This window comes from Panthera leo, chromosome A1 (assembly GCF_018350215.1).
Source record: "Panthera leo isolate Ple1 chromosome A1, P.leo_Ple1_pat1.1, whole genome shotgun sequence".
NCBI classification, from domain to species: Eukaryota; Metazoa; Chordata; class Mammalia; order Carnivora; family Felidae; genus Panthera; species Panthera leo.
Window position 1 is genome coordinate 141724503 of NC_056679.1, and position 22232 is coordinate 141746734.

Sequence of the window (22232 nt, forward strand, 5' to 3'; positions counted from 1 at the left end):
TAAGATCATGACCTGAGCCTAAGTTGGATGCTTAACTGACTGAGCCACCCAGGTGCCCCAAGGTGGTTTTTTTTTTTTTTTAATTTTAAGAAAGAGTCCTTTCCTTAAAAAATGATAGAATTAGCATGTGATCCAGCAAATCCACTTCTGGGTATATACAAAAGAATTGAAAGCAGAGTCTTGAAATTTACACACCCACGTCCACAGTGCCATATGCACGACAGCCAAGAGACAGAAGAGACCCATATATCCATCAGCAGATGAAAGGATAAGCAAAATGGGGTATATACATAAACATCACCCAGCCTTAAAAAGGAAGGAAATTATGATACACACTATAACATGGATGAGCCATGAGGACATTATGCTAAGTGAAATAAGCCAGTCACAAAAAGACAAATACTGTATGATTCCACTTACATAAGGTACCTAGAGTAGTCACATTCATAGAAAGAAAAAGAAAGGGCCGCTTCCAGTGGCTAGGAAGAGGAAGCAATGGGGAATTGTTCAATGAGTACAGAGTTTCAGCTTTGTAAGATAAAAAAATTCTGGAGATTGGTTGTACAACAGTGTGAATATACTTAACACTACACTTAAAAATGGTTAAGATAGTAAACTTTATGTTACATGTATTTTACAATTAAAAAAAAAATAAAAAGGAGTCAAGAAGCCTTTCTTCCTCTCTCCCCCCTTTCCTTCCTTCCTTCCTTCCTTCCTTCCTTCCTTCCTTCCTTCCTTCCTTCTCTCTCTCACATCCATCCTTTATTTCACTACCTCTTTCCTTTCCCTCCTTCCTTTTCTTTCTCTTCTTTATTTCTTGTCACCTAGTAAAATATGAATACAATCTTGAGGGTAAAAGATTCCAGCAATATACAAGTGATAATCCTACTTCATTCTCCTCCCAAGACATAACCACTCTGCCACATGAGAGACATTTTCCCAGCCCTTTATCTGTGGATTTTCGTATATATGCAGGCAAGTACACATAGACACCCATGTATATATACACATATATTCTTATATATTTAATTGAATATTTATCAATTTATACATATGGGTATTCAATTTAAATGGCACTCAACTTTACCTACTGCTCTGGGCTTACTTTTTTGCTTGAAGATTTTTAAGGTTGGTTCTACCCTACAGGATTTCTTCAGGATGAGGTCCCTGTAAGCAGACTCTGTTGACTCCACCATGCCTGCACGTCCTAGAGCAGAGTATACCAATAGTTTCTGAAGGTGCCTTCTGGCTCCACAGGTGGAAAGAACACAATGGTTCTACCACCAGATCTTTCAGGGCTGAGCTGAAACTTCAAAGTCTGTACACTCAGCAGCATGGCACCATGACCGCCAGAGCCAGATAACTGGCGGCAAAAGTGTTTTCTGCTGAAAGCTACCCATTTCCATCAGAGCAGTGGGCTCTAGAACAAAATATTGTCTACTACCACACAGGTTGGTGGAGATAGGGAAATGGTAATCAGAGAAAGGGAGCAACTGGGAGCCAAAGGGCAAGTAATATCTGGGAAGAATTATCAGACAGGCTTTACCACCTTTATAAAATATGAACAACTGTATTGATCTGAGAAAAAACCCTCACCCTTTTAGCCTTTTATAAATTGAGATGATAGCACTGTTATGCATTAAAAGATGTTATCAGTCCCAAAGAGCAAGTATGGCCTTACACCAACTAATATCTGCTAGAATGTACCTGACTGCATTGGAAATGTTGCAGCAGATTGGTATAGCTGGGAATAATGAACCGCTGCACCCCATTGAAATGTAATTACACAGCCCTCTTGTTCTTAAACCTATAAGGTGAAAGAAAGATGAATAGTGAAAGTAAAAACCGCTGACCCTTCAAAGTTTAATTTACGTTATGCATTCGCTCGCCCTTCTGATAGGTTTTAGAAAGGTCATAATTTAGGGTATTTTGCAGTTGATAAATGATCTGTATGTTTGTGTTCACACGCACCGATTGATTTGTTATAGCCAAAATATTGTTTCTATAACAGCCCAAGGGCCCTTAACTAGACAAACGGTGAACCAGAATCCAAGGGGAGGCACAGGGAAATCTGGGCCTGCCCAGAAGGGGCTGGCCTTTGCCCAGGGACTCCAGGATGATGGAGTGGAGGGCGTGGGTGAGGATGCAAGGGCGAAATTGTGGGAGGAGGAGGTGGTGGCCAGAGCAGATGGAGCAGCGGCCTTGGCTCTTGGCAGCCCGTGGTCCTGGTCTCTTCAACCTTCTCCACCCGGCGTGGGTGGCTTCCACTGCAGTCGAAGCAAGTCTTGTCAAGACTTTCAAGTTGAGCTCCCTTTGGTGCAGAGTAAGCCAGCAGGGTTGTTAGGGCAATTTTCCCACCTTTCCAGCCTTGGAAGAGGCTCCTGTTTCCGGGCCCAGTTGATGCATTATGCATCAGGGCTGCCTGCAACTGACAGCCCCTCAGCCAACGTCGACTTGAAAAGCAATGGTGCTAATCAAAGCCGACACATTTGAATGTCCAGACACACACACAGAGAAATTTACTAATCAAAAAGTGTATTTCCTAGGGCTGTCTCCAGAGAAATCCGCGGGAAGAAATTGGAATAATTTATTAGCTTACAAGTTTTCGTTGACAGTTAGCCCAAAGCTATTTATCTCTGTAATAGAGAACGTCTCCAATGTGGCAAAATTGACCAAATCAAACAGCTTTGATCAGAAAATGAATCTGGCAAGCCTGCCTGTCGGAGGGTCCCAGGAGAAAGGGGGGAAACAAACAAAAAGATTTAACAAGTGGTCAATAGGAGAAAGAGAGCAAGAGAAAAGGATTTGGGAGAAGAAAAGAGCCAGAGAGGAGGAGGCAGAAAAAGAATTTCGCAAAGCCACAGCCCCAGCTCTGGAATGAATTGTTGAAGAAATAAATGATGTTTCACATCATAACATTTAACATGGTGCTTGTGCATTATCTGAGTCCTGCAGCCCAAACTGAGATGTGATTTTTATGTTAACAAGATGATGACAAACTACAGAGGGAAGGGGCTTGCTGTCAGTGGTGGCAGTGAGGAAATAAGCACGGGAAACCCCGAGCAATGACTCTAGCTCTGATGGCCCCAAGATCAGCATTAACCCATTTCTAGAAGGTAACGATGATGCTGATTTTTAAACTTCTGCCTCAGGGAGGACCAGGTGCTTGCCCATCAAGTACCAAGTTGGACTCAGGCATGAGTCCAAAGGTAGGGCCCACCGTGGTTTCTCTCCTTGCCCTCCTCTCATGGGCAGTGCTGGGGAGGTGGTGGTGAGAGAGACCCATGAGGGGGAGAGTGTATCACGCCTTTCTATTTCAATCTCTTCTTCCAAGAGGTATGTACATTGCAATGGGGAGAGAGCACCAAATACAGCTTTCAAGCCCGGTGGTAGATGGATGAATAAGATAAGAAAACTCATGACCTAGGGGAAAACCCTCCAATCACTGCAGTATTACTCTACATACATATTAAAGTGGGCCTCTCCATCATACAGGTCAACAAACTACTACTTTCCAATCCCAGATATCTTCCACCACAAGCAACATTCCACTGCTAACACCAATGGCATTCATTGGCAAGGGGATTGCTGTATTCAACAGTCCAATGGTTTGAAGGATGCTCCAGCAGCCAATGTATATGTATCAAACATAAGCTGAAACCATCAACATCTCCACTCACTTTATTCTAGAGAAGAGGTTGTATAAGCTCTTTGTGTTTAAATACAGTAGAAAATCATGGTGAAGGGGTGCCTGGGTGGCTCAGTTGGATGAGCGTCCGACTTCGGCTCAGGTCATGATCTTGCAGTTCATGGGTTTGAGCCCTGTGTCAGGCTCTGTGCTGAGAGGTTGGAGCCCGAAGCCCATTTCGGATTCTGTGTCTCCCTCTCTCACTGCCCCTCACCCACTCATGCTCTGTCTCTCTCGGCCTCTCAAAAATAAATAAATGTTAAAAAAAAAAAAGAAGAAAATCATGGTGAAAAGTTGGCAAAAGTATTAGTCAATAAAGAGAAATGCTAAAGCATGTAGAAATGTTTCTGTCACAGTACATTCTAGGTTAGAACTGTTTAATGAGGACATTGTTTGATGAATACTTGAGATGGTCAAGTGGATTTGAAAAGGAGCACCAGCTCTGAAGTCTGAAAACCTTGCTGGGACACTTAGTCTCAAGGATGCACTTCCTTTCTGTGTAAATCATATGCGTGGCCTGGATTATCACTACCTGCATAGGAGGTGTTGTTGTGGGAATCAAGAGAGGTGATTACTAGAAAGCACTTACCAAAATAAATAATTCAAGTCATACACAAATGCAAGTTATCACTACTGTTTTGTCATGGGGGAAGGAGGATGATCACAATATGTTTGATCAAATAAATCCAACTTAATTAAGGAAGATCCATGTCAGGACACCAAACCACACTCTGAGAGCTGGCCTCCCAGCCATGATTCTGGGTGTTTCCCTTAGAAATAAGCATCAAGTTTTTTTTCTCTTTCTCCAGAAAACTTAGTCACAACCTCACAAGAAGGGTCTGGCCAAATACCCTAATGCTTCTAGGGACTTTCTCCTTCGATCTGCATGGCCTTCCTTACACATTTGGGGAAAAGATACAGTTAGCTTTAAATCCTTTTGTTCTCCCAATTCAGGTTTAAGTCCCCATGTCTGATCCATATGTCTGTGTATTCTTGGAGCTATAACCCCTGGCTAATTGAGTGCTAAAGGTGGATCAGCAATTTTGCTTGATCAACCAAGTCCAACTTAATCTCTTCCATAAAAGGACTTACTGGACACTATCTGAAAGTATTTCTAAACCATTCAAACAAGGCAATCAACTTGGTTTTGTTGATATTTTAGAGGGGTGCAGGGAAATAATATTTTGGCTAGTTCTGGATTTGTTTCTATGATGGCAAATAAGGCAGTTTAGCTTTATTTGACTAAAATTTGCAAGATATTGTGTGGGATAATGGGATAGCTTATGTTTTGGCTCAGGTCCTCCTCTGAATGCATTAAAATTGTCTCTTGTTTACAAGAATTACATTTTAATACACACCCTGATGTTGTCACAACCACAGATTATAGATTTGTCCAGTGTCTCATAGCAGCCAGCCTTGGAACTGCTCTCTAAAGCAATCATGCCTCTGATCCACGTTTTATGTTTTGACTGCGAGCAGGACCACCACAGTACCTTCTGCTACGTCCTCAAGCCTCTTTGCCTTAGTTTGGCATCCCCACATCTTGCCTGGTTGGGACCTCTGCAATTTTGGTGTGCACTCTTCTACCTGGCAACACAGAGCAGTAAAGATGCTCTGTTTAATCATGTTGCTGCTGTGTGATGTGCTGGGAACATACCAGGAAGCTCCTACCAAGAAGTGGGTCCAAAATGGGTTAAAAAGTCTTAAGATTTCTTCAAGCCAGATTTCTGCCTCCTCCACCTTCAAGTGTTCTAACATGTATAAAAGCCACTGGCTTTCCATTTAAATGGTTCTTAGTGTGAATTAAAATTTTTCTCTCTTCTAGGGATGCCTGGGTGGTTCAGTCAGTTGAGCATCCGAATCTTAATTTTGGGTGCATGATCTCATGGTTTCAGGGTTTGAGCCCTGCATCAGGCTCTGTGCTGACAATATGGAGCTTGCTTGGGATTCTCTCTCTCTGCCCCTCTTACCCCATTTTCTCTCTCTTTCCCCAAAATAAATAAACATTAAAACATTTATTACAACTTTTTTTTCTCTCTTGTGTAACTGATACAGCATCTAATATGGGAGGCCCAGAATGAGAAAAGACTTCAGCTCTACTTCTCAAGATACTACTGAAATCCTGGCTTATAATTCTGTCAAATCTTTTTTTTTCTTTTAATTAAAATTTGTTTAATGTTTATTTATTTTTGAGAGAGAGAGAGAGAGAGTGTGCACAAGCAGGGGAAGGGCAGAGAGAGAGGGAGAATCCCAAGCAGACTCCGCGCTATCAGCACAGAACCCAACACAGAGTTCGAACTTGTGAATTGAGAGATCATGACCTGAGCCAAAGTTGGACGCTCAACCAAATGAGCCACTCAAGCGCCCTACTGTCAAATCTTTACTGAAGCTGGAAACAAAGACAACTAGAAACCAAACACTTAAATTAACAGTGCAGGAATTTATATCTTGAATCTTTAGGTTCTGGAAATGATTTTTTTTTCTTGAAAACTGCCGTAATGTTACCTGTTATTTAGTGTATAGAGTTAGAAAAAAGGAAGGGGGCGAGAAGGTAAGGAATGTTTAGGTGGGAGAGAGCCAGACAATAATTTGGGGAGCTGTTTTCCTTAGAAAACCATATATGACATTTTTAATAGTTAAACAATTTTTCCCAATAAATCCATCCAGCTATGGAATTTGGTTAAGATTAGAATTTGTGAGGGGTACCTGGCTGGCTCAGTCAGTAGAGCACGTGACTCTTGACCTTGGGATTGTTGAGTATGAGCCCCATGTTGGGTATAGAGATTACTTAAAAATTAAATCTTAAAAAAAAAAAAAAGATTAGAATTTGGAGCATTTTCTTCTGCTTAAATTTAAGTGGAAGCTATAAATGCCATTTTCAGAATCCTGATCTCTCCCACAAACCTTGCCTGTTTTTTTTTAAGCATAATGAGGTATTTGTATTTATTTTTATATGTATTCCACCAAGACTTCAACTAGATTCCAGGTGTTCACATTTCTTTTGACCTTAAAAATTCTACTTCAAAGCCATTAAATTAAATGTTTAAATGGCCCTTCCTAGCTTTAATTATATAGCTATATAAGTAAGAAATGAATCTATATGGATAAGAACTTTATGAAAGAAAGAAAATACCCATTCTAAAGCTTGGCTTGAATGAGCACTCAGATACTCAGAAAACTTATTTCTGTATTTTTAATGAGGTTAATAGGCTTTCCTAAACATGATGGGAATATTTCCCATAAATATTGACTACATTTTAGGGGTTCACCATAAACAAAAAGTCTGATACAGACTCCTCTCTGAATCAAGGAATTCTTACAAAAGAACTCACTTTTATAGGTCAGTTTATCAATAACTATGTTCTAAAAAAAATAATAATAAGTCTACCCCAAAACTTGCTTCTGAGACTTCAAATGAAACACTTTTTAAGAGCCTCATTCACAAAGAGAATCTTCCAGTTACTTCCATTTTCCTAACCAGGAAACAAATTTTAATGCACTACTTCTGTTCAATCATAGCCACCCTCCTCATTTTCATCATCTTATTTTTATTTTAACAGTTGTTGTGTGTGTCCAGTAGGAATTGAAAAAGCAGACAAAGTCTACACTAATACCTCTTGAATCTATTAAGAGATCCAGAATTTTAAAGAAACCTAACTGTTCAGGCCCTTGGGCTCCATGATTCTGTATAACTTAAATCCTTTAAAAACGCCCAAGGAGAGGGGACGTCTGGGTGGCTCAGTCGGTTAAGCCTCCATCTTCAGCTCAGGTCACGATGTCACTGTTTGTGAGTTCGAGCTCCACATTGGGTCCTCTGCTGTCAGCACAGAGCTCACTTTGGATCCTCTTACCTCCCTCTTTCTCTGCCCCTTCACCGCTCACATGCCATCTCTCTCTCTCTCGCTCAAAAATAATAAATTAAAAAAAAATTAAACAAGAAAAAGAAGTCCAAGGGGTGGGGCACCTGGATGGCTCAGTTTTAAGCGTCTGACTCTTGGTTTCAGCTCAGGTCATGATCTCACGGTTCATGACTTCAAGCCCCGCATTGTGCTCTGTGCTGACAGTGCAGAGCCTGCTTGGGATTCTCTGTCTCCATCATTCTGCCCCTCCCCTGCTCCTTTTTTCTCTTTCAAAAATAAATAAATAAACATTAAAAGAAGAAGAAGAAGAAGAAGAAGAAGCCCAAAGGGTTGAGAAAAGGCTGGATAGGACTTTTAGGGTTTTTTTTTGTTTTTTTTTTGTCCATCAGCAGGACTCTACACATGGAATTAACCAAGAAACATTCTTTTTCCCAACAAGTAATTTTGAGCTGTATTATGATCTACTTCCAACAAGTGATGCTCACAACAATCCTACAAGGCTGAAATTGTCATCCCTGCTTTACAGATAAAAACAAAAACAAAAAACTGAAGCTTAGGAGGAGTCAGTGTTATGCCCAGGGCCACACCACCAGCCCTGAGATAGTTGTGATGGGAGTCCAGATCTCTCTGACCTTAAGTCCATTCTGCTACTATCCTCAGTGAACAGAAAGGAGGTCCTGGCTTATTCTTAAATGGGAGAAGCAGCTTTGCCATGATCACAAACACTATGGTGAACCTTGATCCATCCTATCATGGTGTATCTATAATAGTCAGAACAGGTTAATTATGCTATGAAACAAAGTTTTGTTCATATTGCGTATCTGAAAGCCACTAGCTGGGAGGCTCTGTATCCCATAGTCACCCCAGGACAGAGGCTGTATCATCTTACTAAGTCAACATCTCAATATAATGCTTTACGATTCACTACAGCAAGGGAAGGGAACATGAAAAGTTGCAACATGGCTCTTAAATGCTATTGACCACAAGTGACAAAAATCCATTCACATTTTGTTGGCCAAAGCAGGTCACAGGGCCATACCTAGGTTCAGGCCAATCTTCCCATATGCCTGAAAGAAGAAGAGAACCAGAAATTTTAGTCAGCTTCCATCATGTCTACAACAGGACTCTCGGTAACAGGGAGCACTGGGTCGAGTCATAGGTCCTTCATCCTAGTACTAGCTGTGCCACTAGATAAGCTCCGTGACTTTGTCCATGCTCTTACCCCACTGGCCCTCCTCTGTGAGGGTTTGGGATAGATGGTTACCTCTCTGATTTTGTACCAGAACAAATCTATTACCTTAGCTAGATCTCAGAGCCCTTGCACTTGGGATGGTATCAGTGGGATTCATCTCCAACTAGAGCACACGGCTCAGGGAAGATCCTGCAGGGTGTTGCAGAAATGGACTCATTTGTGCACACAATAGGGAAGCTGGCTAGAGTCAGCTCTTAAGAATTTTGAGATAGTCCACAAAAGCTTGATGAATATGCCAAGGATTCCAAGTCACAAAATACATTTTGTTAAATCACTTTGACAAAGGCATTTTAGTTTTAACTTCTGTGGCAGAAGCTTACTGTTACTCAAAAATGGGCCCCACATATAGGTATTTCTCATTTTATATCGTAGTTGCTTCCCTAAAAAAAAGGTGGTGTGTAAATTACATTTAAAACATACAGAACCACTGTTTGAGTTTATGGAAAAACATATTAGTTAAAGAAATCCAACGACAAAAATCTTTGAGAAAGAGTGAAAAGATCATTTCTAGTTTTACTTTTTCTGTAAAATGTTGCTTGATAACGCTCAGAATTTCTGACACAGTATACTAAGTATAAAGATAATCAACGGTTCATCTGTGACTGACTTGCATTTTCATAAAATAGCAATGATACCTTACATTGGTATAGCACCTTCCAGTTATAAAGTCTTACGTTTACCTTGGATAAGAGTAGAAAGAGCATAAACTTTGCTGTCACACTTAAATTCTGATCTTGGTTTTCTTTCTTAGTAGCTATGAGCTTGTATACATTACCTCACCTCTTGGAGCCCCCATCTCATTTGTGAAATAAGAGTTTCATGACTGTTGAAAGACTGTTAATAAGAACTGTATGGTAACATGTCTACTATAGGACCTAACATGGAGAAGATGCTTAATGAAAAGTGATTTCCTTTTCTGGGAAGCAGAAAGGGGAGGTATCATTACCTGCATTTTACAGATGAGAAAGCTGAGGCCCAGAGTGATAAAGTGACTTGCCCAAAGTCTCACAAATACATGATTAGAGCCCTCACTGGCGCCTTCCTCTTTCTAGCACACTTTCTAGCACATGAAGCCCACAAGTCATTTCTTGCCCACATGAAGAGCAATGACTACACGGTGGGTAATTGTACAGAATGCGTGTTATCATGTGACTTGGGGCTGACATTTGTTATCCTGTATATGTTGTTTTTTTGTGACTTTGTCTTTTCTTTCTGCCTGGGCTAGTCATGCCCTGTGAGCCTTGTGCTCACGGGGCATCTGTCTCAGTGGTGGGTACTCAGTGAGTGCTTTTCCACTAACTGATTTTCAAGTTTTTGCAAATCTACCTAGCTCACTAGAACACAGTAGCACATTAAACAGTTAAGAGGAATTGGTTTTTAGGAACTTTGTCATCCAAGAGTGAAAATTACAAAGGGCATAATTTATTTTAGGGTACAGTAGAAAAGTAATAACACTACCAAAAATGCTGTGATGATTAAATGCTCTTATTGATGGTGACAACCTCCCTTTCCCTTCTGTGTGGCACTCAATAGTCAGTTATGACCTGGCTACTTTGCATTCTTTAACAGATGCAGACTAAGGACCTCGAGATGGCAGGCACACACCTACAATCCAGGTTATTTTTTTAAATAATTCTTTTAATGTTTATTTTTCAGAGAGAGAGAGAGAGAGAGACAGAGTATGAGTAGAGGAGAGGCAGAGAGAGAAGGAGACACAGAATCTGAAGCAGGCTCCCAGGCTCTGAGCTGTCAGCACAGAGCCCAACACAGGGCTTGAACTCATGAATGGTGAGATCATGACCTGAAATGGAGTCGGACGCTTAGCTGACTGAGCCACCCAGGCACTCCTACAATCCAGGTTATAATGATGAACAGGCATAATCCTTAACTTCATGGAACTTATGGGGAGCTAAAACTGTCGACAAGTAAGTACACAAAATATTTATGACTATACATTGTATATTATGTATAATTATAAACTATAAATGAAGGAACAGAACAAGTAACTAAGAAAGAGCATAACTGGGGACAATTTACATTAGAAGGTTAAGGAAAGAAAGCCTCCACGAAGAGGTGATAATTACACTGAGATCTGAGAAAAACTGATAAATATCAGCCAGGCAAAAAAGTGAGAGAAAGAGAATTCCAGGCAGAGGGATCAGCATTGTGGAGTCCTGAGACAGGAAAAAGCTTGGAATGGAAATGAGGTTCAGGGACTCTGGCAGAGGAAACTAAAGTAAGGCATAAATGAGATGGGGGATTGGCCAGGACCAGATTCTTATAGGCACAGCAAGTTGCAACTGAAACATTATAAGCGGTGACGTCATATGATTGAACTTCTGTCCTAAGGGATCTCTGAACTTTTAAAGTAAGAATAGGTTCCATTTAAGAATGGATTTGATCTGAAGGGGGAGATGTAGAACTGAGGAGACCAGCTGGGAAGCATTGCAGTGGTCCAGGTGAAGAAGAGGGAGGCTTGCACTTAGTGGGAAAGTGAAATGGAGAGACATGAATGAGACTGAAATAACTGAGGGGTAGAATCAATGGGACATAGTGATGAATACGATATATAGCAAGACGCAAAGAAAGATGATTCTCATGTTTCTGGGAATGTGGGTTGATGTACTAAGATTTGAAGGGGGAGCAGACAGGCAATGGGGATAGGAAATGACATTTTGCATTTGAGATGCCTCTGAGGCATCCAAGAAAAAGAAGTCATTTGGTATAGGAGATTGGAGCTCAAATACATATTTGGGAGTCCTTGGCACATAGGTAGTATTAAAGCAGTGAGCTGGTGGGATCACCCAAGAAGAGAGTGTATGATATGCTTAGAGGAGACCCATAGCTGGGCCCAGACCTCTGAACTGATAAAGAAATTGGGGAGAACACTAGAAAAATGAAGTGCGACAGAAATAAAGAAAAATTGAGGCTTGGGAAGGAGGGAGTGGTCGGTTGCACTGTGAGAGGTAAGGTACGATGGAGCCTGAACAATACTCACCAACTGGGACTACACAGAAGTTCTTTGTGACACTGACAAGTCACAGGAGGGTGGGAGATGAAGCAGGAAGGGAGCTACAGAACCAAGAATGGGGCATGAAGAGAAGAAACAGCACTCCGAATACCTCCTGTGAAGAGCTTGGCTCTGAAGGAGAGCAGAGAGAGAATAGCTTGAGGAACATATGGGGACTAGAGGGATCTCTTACTATTTTATTTGAGAAATGTTAGAGCATATCTGTATGCCAAGGGCAAGGATCAAGCAGAATGCAAGAGGGAAGATGCCAGGGTGAAGAGAACAATGATGTCCTGAAGCCGCCAGACACCACACTCTATCTTCAGCCCCAGGTTCTAAAGTATCCTGCCTAAGGCCTGGAGGGGGTGATTTCCCCAGTGACTTCTTGGCAGTGGGGTCCTATGTATCTTCTAAGGAGCATTCACCTAGCAGCAGAGGGAAGCAGAGGCTCCTTCCTACTGTGGAGGAAGAAAGGAGAGATAGATGAAAAAGAAAAGGGGCAGAAGGGGGAAGAGGGGAAGAAAATAGAAAATGGGAATGGCCAGCCCTCCCCCGCCCACCTCCAGGTGGTTGATACAGGAGTGAAAGTGAACTCCAGGTGATAGAGGGGGGCTCTGACTCCTCAGAGGGCTGTCTTCCCCAGCTGAAGCTTAAGACTTGCCCAGACTCAGGAGGTTAGTTGCCAAGTCTTCTTTCCTTGCAGACCTCAGTCTTGTCAGTCCAGAGAAACTTCCAGTGTGGCAGCCACTATCCCAGAGCTGAGAAATCTGACTCTCATTTCTTTTTACCTCCCAATCCCCATCTAGGTCTTTTTGTTTTGTTTTAAAGTTTATTTTGTGAGAGACAGAGACAGAGACAGAGACAGAGACAGAGAGAGAGAGAGCGCGCAAGTGGGGGAAGGGCAAAGAGAAAGGGAGAGAGAGAATCCCAAGCACACTGCTTACTGTTAGCGCAGAGCCTGACACAGAGCTCAATCTCACAAAAACTGTGAGATCATGACCTGAGTCAAGATCAAGAGTCAGGTTTTTAACCAACTGAGCCACCCAGGTGCCCTTCCACCTAGGTCCTGAGCCACAGAGAACTGTGTGATTTCATTGAGCTATCACAAGAAGAAAGTGTTTTCCCTTCCCACCAAATTGGTTGTGTTTCCTGTAGGCATGGGGGTGAGGTGTGGGGAGGAGATGGCTTGCCCTGGCATCATTCATTCACTCTCTGAGGCATGAAATTTGATCACCAGTCTTTAACATGCATGACAACAAACGTTAATATTTGCCACAGAATTATCTAGCTCCCTTTGAAATTCATCTACAATGTTAGGCTCTTTGACCCCTACAGGTAGGGAATGCTACAGACTAACTTCATGTCACTTAATGCTGCTGCATCCACTATACAAATAAAGCCTTTCTTATAATATAAGACATAAGAACAAAGAAGTTCCTGACTTCTGGAAATAAATAGTACACTTCAATATTACACTACTACACTTCAACTCATTAGATTTTTGAGTTGCATAACCAGCCAGAATCTTCTTTACTTGTCTCCTAAGCATCAGCTTACTTTATAAAGCAACCAGCTAGCAATGATTCTTCAGCCTCCCACTTAAACCTTCAGTTAGTCTTTTGCCCAATGAAATGTCTTTTTTGTTGTGATTAGCATCCTCAGTCACTGTTTTTAGAACATTAAAAAAAAAATCACCAACTAGCACTGGTTAACACGCTTATTACCTTACATATCTCTCAACTCTTCCAAATTCACTAGTATACCAGAAAAAGATCCAACTTCTTTCAGCCTTTAAGTCTGCTGTCCAAAGGTCTGAGCATTTTCTAACTTCCAGGTGGTGGTGAGCTGGGAGGCATATCTGAAACTTTTGGCTGGGGGAGGAGACATTCAAATTTTAAAAGCAGGAGCCACCACTTGACTTCTTTCTCTGGAAGTTCAACTGCCTTCCCACTGCCTCTTCTAATATTCATCATAGTCTTAAAACCCATTATTCAACATAGTATCTTTCCAACTGCTGACAAGGAGCCATTTCTGTAGTGTGTGCTTTCTCTGCTCCTTCCTTTCCTCTCTCGTGCATCCCTCCCAGATGGGCCTGTGCTTCTTGTTAGAGTGGCTTTGTTCCTTGTTCAACTACACCTGGCATTGTGCTTTTGCCTGACCACAAGGCCATTTCAAAATGCTCGTTCTTTATAGCGTAACCTTTTCTTGTGCTGAAGCCTTATCCTTCATTTTGCTCTATACAGCACTCGTCACAGGGCATAATATAATCAAGACAATGGTGGCACAGAAGAAATAACAACTGAATGTAATTATCTATTGTGGAACTGTTCATGAGTAGTCTGCCTTCTGACAAACTATAGATAATAAAGGACAAAGCTGAGGAAAAGTCCATAGAATCTCACCATGGGAGGACTCCACCTCTGTCTCCATCAACTCATTAGATTTTTGAGTTGCATAACCAGCCAGAATCTTCTCTACTAGTCTAGGGCCAAGTGTCTTGTCAGTACTAAGCAAAATAATAAAAAATAAAAAAAGAATTGCTTTTTATCCATGCTGAGTTACTAAGATACAAACTTAGAAGTAACGCTCATGTTGAAGATTGTTACATATTTTGCAAATACTAAAAACACATTAAAGTTGATATAGTTTATATGAAATCAGCATAGTTACATATATGTGTAATAAAAAGAAGCAATTTTGTTGTAACCAATTTCTTAAAAATTACACAAAGATAATATCTATGGTTTATGCTGTTTCTGCCATTTTGACTAGTGTTTTCACTTCTTGGTATATTAGGTTAATGCTCAAGGTCCATTCTGTTTTTCAGCTTGCAAAATTAATGTCTAAGTGCTAATATGAGAGAAGTCAAATCTTATTTTTTTAGACTGCCTTGCTTCCAATGACTGGAATCAACATATCCATCCACTCACACACTTCTCAAATGTCAAAACAATGATGTTTATTCTTTCCTAATATTTGTTGAGGGCTTACTATGCCAAGCATTGTCTTAAATGCTTTGATATATTGGTTAGTTTTATCTTCATGCTAATTCTGTAAGGTAGTAATATTGCTGTCTCCTAGATGAGGAAACTGAAGCCCAGACAGAATAAGTACATTGTCCAAGGTCACAGCATGAATTTGCCTGCAGAACCTAGGCTCATCTTGACTAATTGCAACCCTGCCTCCATGATGGATCTGGACTATAGCTGAGGAATAAAATCTGAGAACTTACTGGTAACACATGGAGAAAACTGAAATTACATAATCAATTAAATGATCAAATAAGTTAATATTTGGAATAGGTATGAGGTTGGATTTGTAGATAAGATTCCCCAACTCGTCCCACCTGATATCTTATGTTCCTAGTACATCTGGAAACAATGTACATGTCTCATCACATGTCCCTAATGCAGTTCTTGAGGACTTTGGTAAAATTTTACATGACTCAGCACCTCACTTCCTGCTCTGGCCATAGGACTTTGGGCCAGAAATAAGTATTTTCATGATTTCATTTAGCAAATATTTAGCTGCTGAAGTGAAGAGACAGCCAGGGCTGCTGTCAGATGTACTGCTTAGGGGTGGTTTGCTGGGATGTGAAGCCTAGAATGGACTATAATTCAGCCAGGCCAGAATACAAAGCCTAAAATTTGATTCAATTTTCTAGTATAATCTCATAAAACAAAAGAAAACAAAAAGTAAACAAAAATGTCTCACCTAAGAAAATATCTTAATTTCTTCAAAATTTACTTCTATGCAAAGTGTCTTGGAATGGAATAGTCATTAATTAGGCCAGAGATTTTACTACCTTTTATTATCTTCTAAGAATACACCTCTTTTTACTGACACTACAAGGCAAATTCACAGCTTTATTGTGAGCTCAAAACCAAATTTTGTAGAAGGGGCTTCTGGTATCTATCAAACCTTATTTAAAAGTACTTTACAAGGCTTTCTGCTACATTTCCTGACTTTCAACAGCTAGAGGTGCAGGTAGTGAATTGTTATGTGTGGACGTACCTAGAACCATCAATGGTGTATCTATTAATATTGGTTTCTAATGGGTGAGAGATGCAAAGAAAAACAAGTACCTGGTCCCTGCCCAGACATAGGCAGCTGGTCCAGTAGATGGTAAAACCAGGTAAGCTGTCATGATATAGCTAGAGAACAATTTTAAGCAATACAAATAATTAGGGTGTTTGTTCTGTCAGGGAATGTAGTGTTAGAGGAGCACTTTCATCAAGAGAAGCTACTTAAAGTCAGAAGTAGTAATATGTAATTTTAGAACGATTATGCTAAATTAAGTATCTATGTAGTGGCAAGAAAGCTGAATAATTTTACTTCCTAAATTTGCAAAGGATGTCTGCAGGGTGACTGAGTTCTTGGCAAATCAAATAAGGGCAATGGGAATAATTTCCTGTGTGACTTGAGGCAAGTTCATTCCTTGTTTTGGGCTTCAGTCTTCTTGTCTATAAAAGATGGGGTTAAACTGGAAAATTCTGTGGGTCTCTGACAGCTATAACATCCTGAGGCATGACTGTGTCTCCATGCATAGAAATAAGACAAATCTGTAAACTGCCCAGCTTTTAGAAGGATCTATGAAACAAGGAAGGGTGTACCATGACTGTCCCCTGGGGGAGGCAAGGGATGAAGACATTTCCCAGCCGATGTTCCTGAGATATTTTCTTCATGGCGCTCAGAGAAATCTTTTCTTATCTTGGTGAATCTTCTCTGAAGGGCTTCATCAAACTTCAGGACAGATGGCATCCCTCAGTTCTGCTAATTCTGAATCCTAGCAACATCTATACCCTCTAACTTTTAAGTTGTTTGATAGAGTTGACTGATTTTCTTTCTAAACTCATATGCTCTCATTTATCTATTTCCCTAGGATCTCTGTTTCTCTCTCGAATTCAGATTGAGTTAATCAATTTTACTATCACCACTCCCCAGTTGATTAAATCCTAAATTTTATCATCAGAGTATTTTCAGGAGATAATATGTTATAAAGTTTAAAGTAATTTTTAATTAACATCATAATATGCTCATAATTGCATTTTCCATAAATTTCTTTAAACTTATGGAATCCTGGTTGAAGGCAGAGTTTGAACCCTAAAATTAATCACTGGATATTTCCCAAGATACAATATGGTAGACTTCTCACCTTAACAAACTAATTTTTGTAGCTGCTTTCGTTATATGACACTAGGAAAAATAATATTAATACATTTGACATTTTCCAAGTATAACCCAAATAATACCACATAAATGTAAAATGAGGATGCTCATAATCTCTGTAGAAACTTAATGTATGATATTTAAAAACAAGTTTCTATGGGGCACCTAGGTGGCTCAGTCGGTCAGTTAAGCATCCGACTTCAGCTCAGGCCGTGGTCTTGTGGTTCGTGGGTTCCAGCCCCGCATTGGGCTCTGTGCTGACAGCTCGGAGCCTGGAGCCTGCTTCGGATTCTGCGACTGCCTCTCTCTCTCTGCTCCTCTCCCGCTTGCACTCTGTCCCTCTCTCTCAAAAATGAATAAATATTTAAAAATTTTTTTAAATAAATAAAAGGAGGAAGTCATTAAAAAAAGTTTCTAGAATTAACTAATTAAATTAATTAAATGCCACATGGCTAATGTATAAGTCCCTGTCATGTTAGTATATTAAAACCACAATCCTTATTTTACTTAACAAATAATCCTTATTACTACAAACCAAAGTCAAGACTACAGCTTCTTGTAACACATCCCTCTGGACAGAAAACTTCACTTAGTTATGCATTCAAAGAGCTTATTTGCTTCTGAAGATGTTTATGTGACCTCTGGAGAACACACCGCAGTGCAGATTTGCCCAAATCAATTTGGCTCTTTTGACTGACCACAAGGGCCAAGTCAATAAGAAAACATCAAGTCAGTCAAAAAACTGCTTTATGTTTTATAAACCAACTTCACTAGTCAAATGGGCTAAAACCATCAAACCAGTTCAGGTTGATGGACAGTCTTCATTTAATCCCAGTAGAAGAGAAACTGCCCATCATTCCCATTCCTTCAAATAACAAGAGTTGGGCCCACGTGGAACAAACCTGAGAGTGAGTTTCTTATCTAACACAAAAGCCAATCCTCAAACATTACAACAGAAACAGCACAGGGAAATAGGAGCGTGGCCCCATCTCAGCCAGCTCAGGGCCACAGTTAGGCGGGGGGGGGGGGGGGGGGGGGGGGGGTTAAGGGGGACCTTTTGATTCACAGAAGTGAACTGCAAAGTAAAGGTGAGGCACTCTGAATCTTAACATCTCTGCTTGGTGGATATTTTCCAAACAAATGCTCTTTTCTCCTTTCCAGTAATAATTCCACATCCATTCTCTGTATTCTTGAACCATCACACCTGTTGACATTTTGGGTATCACAAGAAAGCCCTGAAAGATGAGAGGAGAACCCACTGAAGTTATTTGTGCTTTTAGTTATTTCTGAGAGAAAGGTGAGACTGCAGCAAACCAGTAAAGCCACGTGCTGTATCAAAGCTCAAAGTCTCACATAAAAGCACCACCTGTAGCTTCTCCTTTGAAAGAAAAGTCCTTGGCAAACAATGGCCTGAGTGAGCCAGTTTAATCAGGCAGGAGTCAAGATCACTGAGACATAAATTAAGCATTCATCCTTGAGTAGCAGCCAAGCAGCCAAAGCCCCCATAATCCCAATTAATCCCATTTTGTGCAGTTGTCCTTGGGCCAAGGGCAGAGGGGAAGAGAATTTGCACATGTTGGTTCCGCATCAGCTCTTTACCTTTACAGAGGGTGGGTCTGTAATAAAGGAGTGCACCTATACAAGTGTTCTTGTCCTGATGGTGTAGCAATTAGCGCCCTCCCCTGCCCAGCTTCTGCGATCTTGTCAGCAAGAACTTACTTCAAGGACACCCTACACTTACAGAGAGTTAGACGCTCGGGATCCTTTACGACAGACATGACTCTGTTTCGTTCTTTTTGTACAACCGAATTCCCATCACCAACTCCTGTAGTCACACAAAAGGAACACTCTACAATCTCCTTGGAACTCATTTTTTTCAACTGATGCTCTGTTCTGGACGAAAAGTTGACTAGCTTCCCAGGGATAGGAAATTTCCCTCCAGAGAGCAGTCATTCTGTCCACAGATAGAAATCAGCCTAATAGGACACTGCTCACCTCTCTTGCTCCTTGTGGAAAGGAAACTCTACTTGCTCTCTGCGGACAAATCCTCACCTTTGCTACAGATTCACTGTGCGCAGGGCCTCAGGTCCACTTCCCACTTTATCAGAAGCTGGCCCAGGCACCAGCTGAGTGGAAAGGGCTCTGTGACAGAGACTGCTATCTGACTGGCCACCAAAAGCCTTCCCTCCTTCTTCAGACATACTCATAGGCCCTTGTCTCCAGACTTCCTTGTAGTTGGGGGAAAGAAAGATGACATATCTTTCTCCAGTCCATAGACTGGAGTCCATAGACTCTCTCCAGTAGAACATGAGCACAGGTGGTGTGGACCTTTATTACCTTGGCCTACAAAAACCTCCTACATATTCCTCTGTGTCCTTTCCCCTTTCTGGCTAAGATGGAAATATATACCTAAACATACATACACACACACACACACACACACTCCCCCATATTGTCCTGAAATTTTTTTTAATGTTTATTAATTATTTTTGAGAGACAGAGAGAGTGAGAGGGAGAGAGAGAACATTCAGGCTTCCAAGTGGGGTTGGGGCAGAGAGAGAGAGAGAGACAGAGCATCCAAAGTGGGTTCTGCACTGACAGCAGGGAGCCTGATGCAGGGCTCAAACTCATGAACCATGAGATCATGACTTGAGCCAAAGTTGACTTAGCTGACTGAGGCACCCATGTGCCCCCCCCCCTTTTTTTTTTTTGAGAGAAAGAGAGAGCGAGCAAGCACATGCAAGATGCAAGCTGGGGAGGGGCAGGAGAGGGAGAGAGAATCTTAAGCAGGCTCCACACCTGGTGTAGAGCACAACACAGGGCTCAGTTGTGAGATCATGACCCGAGCTGAAATCAAGAGTCAGATGTTCAATCAACTGAGCCACCCAGGTGCCCCTGAAAGTCAAGTTTTAAAGATGGGAGTGTCTGGGGCACCTGGGTGGCTCAGCCAGTTAAGCGTCTGACTTCGGCGCAGGTCATGATCTCGTGGTTTGTGAGTTTAAGCCCCATGTGGGGTTCTGTGCTGACAGCTCAGAGCCTGGAGCCTGCTTCAGATTCTGTGTCTCCCTCTCTTTCTGCCCCTCCCCCATTCATGCTCTGTCTCCGTCTCTCAAAAATAAATAAACACATTTTTAAAAAGTTAAAAAAAAAAAAAAGATGGGAGTGTCATCAGCCTGGATCCCAAAGGACTACACAGAGCACAGCCACATATCCTCTTTATCTTTTTGAACCTTATACTTCCAACCTTATTGTACTGTTAGGCGAAAAAGAAATAAATTCCCTTTGTGCTGAGCAATTACATGTTTGGGTCTTTCTGTTACCATAACCTAATCTACCCAACCATGCAGGCTAAAAACCCACCAACTTCTTGATATTCTATAGGGCTCTAACTCTGGACTGTTGATCTTCTCTGGCCACAGGTCAGGAGAGAGGAAAGAGAGGTCAAGGTGGTCAGGACTCCACAGCCCAACCAGAATCTTGCAAACCTGAGCTTTAGAAGCTCCCTGAACTCTCTGTCTACATCCATCTTTTCCTGTATGTGAGCCCTTATGTTCTCTGTACTGATGGTGAGCCAGGCTCTCAGGGTCTTCTCCATGCAGAAGTACAGGCCTTTCTGGCTCTCACTCAGCTGACTCATTTGTGACTCAGACCTATGAGTCAAGCCCCTCAAGGTAATAGAGAAGTAAGCCCTGACCTTTTGTGCAAATTGGGCTGAGAAGAAATCTGCATGCCTTTCACTGAAACTTTTCACTCTAAATCAAATTTAAAAGAATGATGTCTGTGGGCTCTTGTTTAACTGCAATGAGTCTCTGTCCCTTGAAGTCTTTGTTTCCTGAAGAATGTCAACTTTAATTTCCAGAATTTCAGTTAATTGTTTAAAAATAAATTTGAGAAAAAGAAATAAAAATAATGCCTATTTATTGATCTTTGAAGATGTTAAGCATTAAATTTTTTAGAAGAAGTAGTAGAAAATAGTACTAGCATTCTCATGACAATATACTGGCATCAAGAGAATTGACTTTAGGGGATCTAATTAGCATTAATAACAGGACAAATGGGACATTAAACACTTTGATCAATGTTAAGTTTAAAAAAAACCCACCTGTGCTTTAAGCAGATAGGGCTTTGAGAGAAAAAATACACTAATTTAATTAGAAAGGATCAGACTTGTTAACAGACAATGTAGAAAAGGTTCAGCTAAGGAAATCATTTGCTCATAAAAATCATTATTTATTTTTTTTTGTTTTACTCAAACTCATCGATATTCATTTTGTGTTTGTTGATAAGAAGTTACAAAGCAAGGTAAGAAGCTGTACACTCCTGCAGGTAAGTCAGCACCCCCCTAGATAGGTAGGGCTGTTAAAACTGAGTTTCTACTTATCTCTTACATTGCTGGTGGGAGCGTAAATCTGGCAGTTTCTACAAAAATTAAAGACTTACCATATGACTCAATAATTGGTACGTGGAGCATTTATTCCAAAGAAATGAAAACTTACACTTACATAAAACCTTTACACAATTGTTCATTATCAGCTTCATTTGTAATAGACAAAAGCTAGAAACAACCAAAATGTCCTATAATAGATGAATAATTAAACAAAGTGTAGTACATCTATACCATGGAATATTACTCAGCCAAAAAAAGGAACCAACTATTTGGGTGCCTGGATGGCTTAGTCAATTAAGTGTCCAACTCTTGATCTCAGCTAAGGTTTTGACCTCAGGGTCATGAGTTCAAGCCCCATGTTGGGCTCCATGCTGGACATGAAGACTACTTAAAAAAAAAAAAAAAAGGAACCAACTACTGATACGTGCAACAACCTGGATGGATCTCAAGGACATCTGCTGAGTGAAAAAAAAAAAATCAATCTCAAAAGGTTATATACTATATGATTCCATTTATATAGCATTCTCAAAATGACAAAATTATACAAATTAAGAAGAGACTAGTGGTTGTCAGGAATCAGGGATTGTCAGCTATGGGGATGGGGAAGGTTAGTGAAAAAAAAACCAACAACAATTTTCTAACTTCCACTTCACATGGCACAAGTAATTTTAAACTCTTAAGTATTTCTTTTTTTTTTTTAAGTTTATTTATTTTGAGAGAGTGAGAGAGCATGTATACATGAGAGGGGTAGGGGCAGAGAGAGAAAGAGAGAGAGGGAGAATTCCAAGCATGCTCTGTGCTGTCAGTGTGCCTGACTTGGGGCTCAATCATATGACTGTGAGATCATGACCTGAGCTGAAACCGAG